Source organism: Eriocheir sinensis, unplaced genomic scaffold (assembly GCF_024679095.1).
Source record: "Eriocheir sinensis breed Jianghai 21 unplaced genomic scaffold, ASM2467909v1 Scaffold144, whole genome shotgun sequence".
Lineage (NCBI taxonomy): Eukaryota > Metazoa > Arthropoda > Malacostraca > Decapoda > Varunidae > Eriocheir > Eriocheir sinensis.
This window is the reverse complement of record NW_026110784.1, coordinates 92,853-102,500: the sequence shown is the minus strand read 5'-3', so window position 1 is coordinate 102,500 and position 9,648 is coordinate 92,853. Positions and strand designations below refer to the sequence as shown.

Here is a 9,648-nt window from a genome sequence, read left to right as displayed (position 1 = left end):
ACTACTATTACTACTGCTACTACTACTAACGCATGCATAACAGCATATTTTACTCATATACTATATATATATTTATATATATATATATATATATATATATATATATATATATATATATATATATATATATATATATATATATATATATATATATATTGTGTGTGTGTGTGTGTGTGTGTGTGTGTGTGTGTGTGTTATATTTTTCCCTTCCTCATCTCAATACTGTTATATTTCTAACTCACTTTTCCTCTTATGTTCCTCTTCATTTACTTTATTTCATCACATTTCCTTTCTTTTTCTCCTTCCAGCAAAATAAGTAAAGATGAAAAACAAAGGCGAGTAAAATATATTAATAAACTGTTATCTGTCTGCAGGAGTATGAACATTCCCCCGAGCCTGCCATGGGACCCCCTCCTCCTCCTCCTCCTCCTCCTCATCGTCGCCCCAGGATAAAGGTAAATGGCGCTGAGTAATTGTTCTTTACTAATTTTACATGTCTGTGTATGCACTTAGTCGTTTTTACCTTCTAGTCCCAGGCGAGAATCTTTACAAGTGGTGGAGTTTTTTTCGTACAGGTGTTAGAGCGAGGTTTGTTTTATGTTTTGTTCTGATTTGTACTTCTGTTTATTTTTATCTGTCTGTCTGTTGTCGTCTCTGTGGGACGTAATTTATCTTATTATCAGTTTGAATTTTCTGCGTGACTGTCATTTTTTTTTACCTGTGGCGAAAATGTAATGTTTTTTTGTTGTATATCTCCATATCAGTCTTTTTACACACACACACACACACACACACACACACACACACACACACACACACACACACACACACACACACTTGTCATCACCTCACAGTTATTGTTTTAATAATTTGCACGACTCTGCCGGACGTGTGGTCACCCAATATGACGATTAATTTTTCACGCCACGAGCCAGTAAACAGCGGCTCTGTGTGTGTGTGTGTGTGTGTGTGTGTGTGTGTGTGTGTGTGTCTCCCTGTCAAGTGTTGGTGTCCAAATTCTACCTGTCTAAATTAATTTGACGGCGAAGGTAGTTTAAGTATGAATTTATGTCTTTATTGGTTAGTAAAGAAAATTAAGATGCGTAAATTAATGAATAAACGAGAGAAAGAAAAACGAAAGAGAGAAGTAAGAAAGACGGACGAGTAGATAGATGGATGCCGGATGTGTGTATATATTCAATGAGAAGAGTAGAATTTTTATAACCCGACTGGTGGTGAAGAATCAATCAATTATTCAAGGGGGTCATACACCGGGGGGCGCCTCACCTTGCCCGATGATCCCTCTGGGCGATTCTCCAAGCAGGCCTCCTTCCCATCCAGAGTACTTCTTGGCAGGATCCATCAACTTGCTCAACCCACGAGCCCGTGGGCGTCCCCTGGCCTCCTCCACTCAGGACTGTCTCTACAGAAACAACCTGATGAGCAGCATCAGCTTCTGGGTGACGTGCCACGTGCCCTGCAGGAATCCCACGGAGTCTCAGGAGATCCCAGAGTGCCTGCAATGCACTGAGTCAAACGCCTGAGATCGACATAGGCTGCAAGCATTTCAGGTCGAAACTCACGTCGGAGCTTTACCAGTACGCGAAGTGCTAGCATACTGTCACTTGTTGACTTATATATATATATATATATATATATATATATATATATATATATATATATATATATATATATATATATATATATATATATATATATATATATATATATATATATATATATATATATATATATATATATATATATATATATATATATATATATATATATATATATATATATATATATATATATATATATATATATATATATATATATATATATATATATATATATATATATATATATATATATATATATTGACAGAGTAACACCACTGCGTTCAGGAGGACGCGAGTTCACGTTCGCCTGGTGCCACCTGTTGATTTTTCAGCCGCCGCCGAGTGGCTTAAAACTACCCACATGCTGTCCAGAAGACCACCTATCAACCCGGACTCTATATTCTAGGATTAACCCGGTAGCTGCGGGGATCATGTTTCTTAATGGTCCCTCTAAGCGAGAAAAATGAGAAAAAATCATCACCATTTCATAATATATATCAACGCGTTCGTGATCAGATTATGCATCATCTATTTTTTGGGGGTTTATATCATGGCACAAATTTAGCCCGTCGCTGCTTCACGGTAAAGCCACAAGTTTGGCCCGTCGCTGCTACACGGTAAAGCCACAAGTTTGGCCCGTCGCTGCTACCGGGTTAAAGATGAGCTCCGGGAGGGCAGCATGAGCCAATGCAAGATGGCGCCACTATAAACACTCGCCTGCGCCAGAACGGGCTGGGCCGACCATCAGGACCCACCGGGAAGAGGCCTTGGGCCGACCATCAGGCCTCACTGAAAAGCCTACTGGCGCTATCGGGCATATGTATATATATATATATATATATATATATATATATATATATATATATATATATATATATATATATATATATATATATATATATATATATATATATATATATATATATATATATATATATATATATATATATATATATATATATATATAGCGCCGGTAGGCTATTTTAGGGTCCTGATGGTCGGCCTGAGCCTGTTAAGGCAGATAGTTGTATAATGGCGCCATTATTTGTTTCATGCTGCCTCTGAACTCATTCTCTTCATTTCACTTGGGCAGTTTTCTAGGGTCCTGGTTGATTGGTGATCTTCAGACATGTGGGTAATCTTAGGCCACTGGCGGTGAATGAAAATACCAGGTGGTAGCGTCGGATTCGAACATGCATCATTCAAAACGCGGCGAATGTGGGGTCGGCCTGCCAACCACTCAGCCACTGCCTTCCTATATATATATATATATATATATATATATATATATATATATATATATATATATATATATATATATATATATATATATATATATATATATATATATATATATATATATATATATATATATATATATATATATATATATATATATATATATATATATATATATATATATATATATATATATATATATATATATATATATATATATATATATATATATCATAGACTTCACAAGTTGACGGGAAATCTCAGTCTTGGCGCGCTGGCTTCGCGTAAGGCCGATTGTTATGGCGACTTTCACTGCGACAACTCAAACACACTCTGCGTTCTATTCTGAATTTAAGTGGAACAGGACGAAATCTTTCAAGTTTTAGTGCATACAAGCAGGCAGGAGTGTCTCTAGAGTGATTTGGTCGAGGATTCAAGGTAACTTATATAAAATAGCACCATGCGTGCACTTTGAAAACGTTAAAAATGGCAAATTTGCGTAACTTTAGGTTGAAATCTTTACGTAAAATGAATGATAACTGTAGGATAGTGAAGTCCACAGTTTTACGTATTAGGAAACAAGAAATGTCGTTTAGTTAGTGCCATATGGCAACTCAGCTCGTCGGGTTCTTCCCTGGGGACGTGCAGGCCGACCTGACCGGGCCAAGGCAGAGGAGAAGGAGGGACGACGAGGTGATCTTGGCCCAGCTGCCAGGGAGCTGGCCGACGACCAGCCGGACCTGCCGACGGACGAGTTGCTCGCCGCGGTCAGCAACTTACGCCGGCTACCTGGCCAGGAAGGTCCAGGCCAACTCCTCTGTGGCCGAGTGCTGCAAGCAGGAGCTTGCCCAGCAGGAGGAGATGAAGATTACCGTGGAGCTCGAGAGGGGCGACCCGCCCTCTGATGTTCGACGCCCTGGTCGAGCTGGTCGACAGGGAGAGCTGAGACGGCCGGGCGGTCCTGAAGCGGCCATCTCCCAATGGCCCACATGGCGTCCTTCGGGATGTCGCTGTGGGACTCCCTGATGTGCAGGGAGGACAAGAAGGAGCGCAGGTTGAGGTTCCTCTCCCTGCCATGCGCCACAGGGACGGGTTCAGGCACCTCCTGGAGTTCCTGGCGGCCTCAGACCTGACCTTGCAGGGGCAGGTGCCAGGAGGGGCACAACCTGGCCAACACCATCTTGCCGCACATCAGCAGGTCCCTCTTCAACTGTTTCTGGTGCTAATTTCTCCAAGGACGTGACCTCAGAAGCGAGGAAGAACAAGGCCTTGAAGCAGCCGACCGGCAGGAAGAGGAGCAGTATCGAGGAGGGCAGGAAGGAGACGGCGAGGAACAGGGACGTGTAAGTCCAGAAACTGACCGGGGCCCACAAGTCATAGGCCAAAAGGCTAAAGTGATTGTTCAGGACGAGGCAGATAGCCGGCAAGACGTGCTGCGGCAATAGTGACATCGAATTCAACCAAAATAAGTTGTGATTGTATAGAAAATGAATATTTTGCTTTTGTTGAGTAAAATTAAGATGTTTCTGCATGCTTTCCTCAAGTATTAAGTTTAATGTGAAAATTAAGTGATTTATTAGATGTTAAAACTTACGTAAAAATTGCACTAAATAAAAAAAAATAAGTAGCTATTTCTGGGCAAAACTTATAAGATATGCTAAATATTGCTATTGATTCTGAAAATATAAGTGATTATCTCTGCATTTGGTGATGTTTGTGCATCTAGCGTAAAATCTGAGGATTTTATAGCCTTTTAAGTTTTGTTATACTTATATAAAAAACAATTAATCGGGATTTTATTAGGGAACGACTTGAATTTTGATACCGCTGCTCATGGAGACCTGTATATGCCTAAGGAGGTGCCTGTTTTAGTTTCAGGTCGCTAGCTGCTTTGGTTTTGAAAAAAATATTTAAATTTTAAATTTTGAAAATCGGCCCCTCAGTGAATCGTGGCCCCATGCCCTGTTTCCGTCAAGATTGTATATGTATATATATATATATATATATATATATATATATATATATATATATATATATATATATATATATATATATATATATATATATATATATATATATATATATATATATATATATATATAGATATATATATATATATATATATATATATATATACACACACACACACACCCACACACACCTACATATTCAATGTTTTATATATATATATATATATATATATATATATATATATATATATATATATATATATATATATATATATATATATATATATATATATATATATATATATATATATATATATATATATATATATATATATATATATATATATATATATATATATATATATATATATATATATATATATATATATAAGGAAAGGTTTGCTGGTGTTGGGGACCAAACCCACGACCAGCGAGAAGAGAGAGCCACCTTCACTAGTCGGCTAAAGAGGTGCCTCTCTGGCAGAGGGAGTTATGGGAGGCTGCTGGCCCATCAGGCTTAGTCGCCGCGGCAATACAATTGTTTTGACCTCTTCCGCTGTGCATCACTTTGGGTGGTGCTTTCACACTTAGTTACTCAGTCATAGTTAAATTGGGTTCTGCCATGTGCAGATCATGATGGGACAAACCACATGAGGGGCGAGACTCAACGCCACACCGGGTAGACATGGCAGGGTGAAGCTCCCTGCGGGTACACTCACCAAAAACTTCTCCATGCATTCTGAGATACACAGACCAACACTTTTGAGACACTCCTCCCAGTGTGTCAGCCTTGTGTACTCCTGCTCTTGTGAAGGTGCCAGGGACTCGGTATTAGGACATATGCACTGCTAAGGCTTGTCGCTTCAAAGCATTGTGCTGTGCTGGGAAGATATCACTTACGTATCCATAATATAATAATTGGTTGTGCTGATAATTCCTCATCATATAGGTGTTTTTTTCCCATACGTAATATGCTGTCATTCTGGTGGTAAGTACGGTGGCAGGCACACCCCCTCATACTCTTGCCTGGCCAAGTAACAGCCAATCATTGCACTGGAGGAGTAAGCTTGCTTCTGCCTTGCCAGTGCTCGGGAGTGCAGGAAAACAGTATCTGTGCACCTCACATCACCATGAAGTATTAACTGCCAGATAAAGCTTCCCCTGAAGAACTCCTTCTGTGGTGCCCCGCAGGGTGCTGCATCTACAAACACAGACGCAGTAACATCACCTGACCCAGTACAAACATCACAAATAAATAAGGAAGACGAAAGCGACATGGAACGTTAGAATACATCCAACTTTAAGAACAATTTGAAGAACACAGCACAGCGAGGTGACAGTGGGAAGAACAAATCATTATTGAAACACACAGGGAGCCAAAAGGGGCGTCTCAGGCCACCATACAGCTGGCGCTCTGCCGGCTTCCCGAAACCGCCCACTTCACCCAACGACAGCACCACGCCAAAGGCTATAAGGACGAGAATCATGTAAACGGAAGCCATGTAGAATAACACTACTCATGAATATTCACTCTTATGTACTATAACCATAGAGGATGTGACAATATCATAGGGTCAGGAGTGCACCCTCAGGAGCCTTTTGTACCCTGTCAATAGTTATGACGTAGTAATGACGTATAGTGACGTAGGCAACTGCCCATATAAGGGGGTTCCCTCGGCATGCTCGGGGCAGAACTCGAAATAATTCTGACTGACACTCACGTGTCCCTCTAATTTTTAGACACAACATGTGTCATGTGTTCATCTATGCTGTCGTGAGTAGAAAGTGAAGTGTTGTACCGTAAAGGAAAGCGCACTAGTGTCCATTGTGTATAGTGGTATTGTTTAGATTATAAGAGTATATATATTCAGTGTATGTGTAATAAGAAATAGTTAGAATTGCAACTAGTATTGAAGTAGGACGATACTTGTCCCTTAACAGGCAGTGTGGTGAGGCCTGACGACCTGCTGGGTCTGACTGAAGTGTATTTTGTTTTTTATATTATTCTTGTTATTCATAGTGTTAAGATAGGTTAAATTAAATATAAAAAAGCGACAACGTTTCATCACCCCAACTACGAGCTCCTTCAAATACTCTTGAAGTACCAGAACATTAAGTCAGTTGTCGCAGGTACAAATCAGTCTTAAATCTCCTTGAGAGCCCGGTAGTGGGCCACAACACTTCAAAAGCCTTGCCAGATGTGTGTGTTTGGCCGCATATGCCTAAAACGTCAAGGATTATGATGAGACCAAGAAGACAGCCATATATGTGCACACTGTTAACTTGACTGTAGATAGAAAGAAATACAAACTTGTTTTTAGCGTACAAAGAAAATACCTTCATTCGCCACGTGACATCTACAAGAAAAAATAGTCATTTGTCTTGTGTTACAGAATGCATGTTATAGGTCAAGGCTAGCAGTGATACTTAGCATACACAGGTAGGTCTTGCAGTATTCCAGATAGTGTTAGAAAACTGAGAACACTGCACAGTCACAACGCTGTCGGTCAAGGTGGAAGCAGAGTGAGGGGTTATGTGCGGTGATTGGCTGCCACAGAGCTGGTCAAGAGAAAGAGAGAGGAGGCTTGACCACCTGTAATATCCTACTGAAACAGACTGTACCTTACCACAGAGTCACTGACATAAGGTCGTCAATGCACTACAGAGATTATTGACAATTACCATGGGGGGACTGTGCTGTGGATGCAGTTATTCTGTAAGCCATTCCACTCAGGACATTGATCGCTATTCTGAGACGCTGCCGACTCTCACACCAGTTATTTCTAAATGTCAAAAAAAGGAAAATGTGTTCTCAGGAGTATTTTTTTTAGAGTTATGGGTACAGGAGCCTTGTCAGACTCCCACCAGGGTCAAAACACTAGCCATGGAAAGGCCCACAACTACCAAAGCCATGTTAAGTATGTGTGCTTGGGTGCAGAAATCTTTGATAACATGGACCATTCTCAGGCAGTTTAAATGCTGGGGTTGACCTCATCCTTATTCATTGCCAGTAAAAGTATACAGAATTATAATATCTGGCAAAATTAATACGTAAAGGACATACTGCACCAGCGTGGATAGCTATACGATATATGACGATGATAGGTATTTATTTAATAATGAGTGTATGCACCCCTGCCGTGATTACACTGTTAAAAATCTGCTGCGAGGCTTTGAGGCCTGTCACTAGTGGAGCCTGTGGCCACATGTCTGCAGACCCATTCATACGTTAGAGATGGAAACACCAATCGGCTGTGCTATTTGACGATGACTGAGGCCTTCACCGTCAAGGATAATGATGACTTTGTGCTGGTCTTAGGGGGGTCTACATTGCTGCCACTAACTTGAGCAGAGAGAGAGAGAGAGAGAGAGAGAGAGAGAGAGAGAGAGAGAGAGAGAGAGAGAGAGAGAGAGAGAGAGAGAGAGAGAGAGAGAGAGAGAGAGAGAGAGAGAGAGAGAGAGAGAGAGAGAGAGAGAGAGAGAGAGAGAGAGAGAGAGAGAGAGAGAGAGAGAGAGAGAGAGAGAGAAACCTTTCCTAAGAGTGGGGAAAAATTAACACTTACATCCTCCTCCTCTTCTTCTTCTCCTCTTCCTCTTATTTGCCTTTCTCTTCAAGTTTGACATTGTAACAGACATTGGTATGGCTCCAGGTATTTGCAGGTTATGTATGCTCATAACCTGATGTATGCATACATAACCTACCCTGGGTACACCTATAGGCTGGATGGCACACCCAGCCAAAATGTACTGTTAGGTAAGTTGGCCCCAGTGTTGGCTTATTCTGTCCCTGAGTGGTCTGCCCTCCCTGTATAAAGCCTGGCAGGTCACTCAAATGGGTACAGGTGCTAGGGCACGCCTGCTAATCCCGGGTCAAGGACTTTCTTTTCTGGTTTTACAACTAAAATAATTTACTCATGTCCCAGCATACAGTACTAATTGGGCGTTGCAATTATGAGGGGCAGGTTGTGCATCTCTTCCTGGGTCACTGGCTCCACCACCTACACACTAAGTGAGCTGGTTTATGCCTTACAGCCCTCACCTTCAGTCTTCTCAGCACAGCAACACTAAACCCAGCCAAGCACTGCAATACCCACCTTCAAGGCTATTACTGATGCTTGTACAGATGGTGCAAGAGAATCAAACCCCAAACAGGCCACGACCACCTGCTGGGGGAGTTACATTGGGATGTTTGTTTTTGCCTGCTACTGTCTATAGCTATGTTTAAGACCACGCTGTGAATATATATCATGTTCCTGGTCATGGCTCACTCACTTACTCACTCACTGTGTAAGGAATTGGGTTCATATACATTCCCAGGAAGGTCATACTGGTGCCTGCTACTGTCTATAGCTATGTTTATGACCACCCTGTGAATATATATCATGTTCCTGGTCATGGCTCACTCACTCACTGTGTAAGGAATTGGGTTCATATACACTCCCAGGAACGTCATACTGGTGCCTGCTACTGTCTATAGCTATGTTTAAGACCACGCTGTGAATATATATCATGTTCCACTCACTCACTGTGTATATATATATATATATATATATATATATATATATATATATATATATATATATATATATATATATATATATATATATATATATATATATATATATATATATATATATATATATATATATATATCTATATATATATATATATATATATATATATATATATATATATATATATATATAGGCATATTTATATAACTTATTGCATAATATACTTATATATATATATATATATATATATATATATATATATATATATATATATATATATATATATATATATATATATATATA

General features: G+C 39.8%; 1 long non-coding RNA gene across 1 annotated transcript in view; it reads left to right on the top strand.

Annotated features, from left to right (window-relative positions):
- LOC126990070 (uncharacterized) overlaps positions 1–9,648 on the top strand; it is a 50,515-nt gene that overhangs the window by 40,347 nt on the left and 520 nt on the right. The window contains exon 3 of the long non-coding RNA XR_007743982.1: positions 375–455. This is a non-coding gene — a long non-coding RNA (uncharacterized LOC126990070). The remainder of the gene's footprint in view (positions 1–374; positions 456–9,648) is intronic.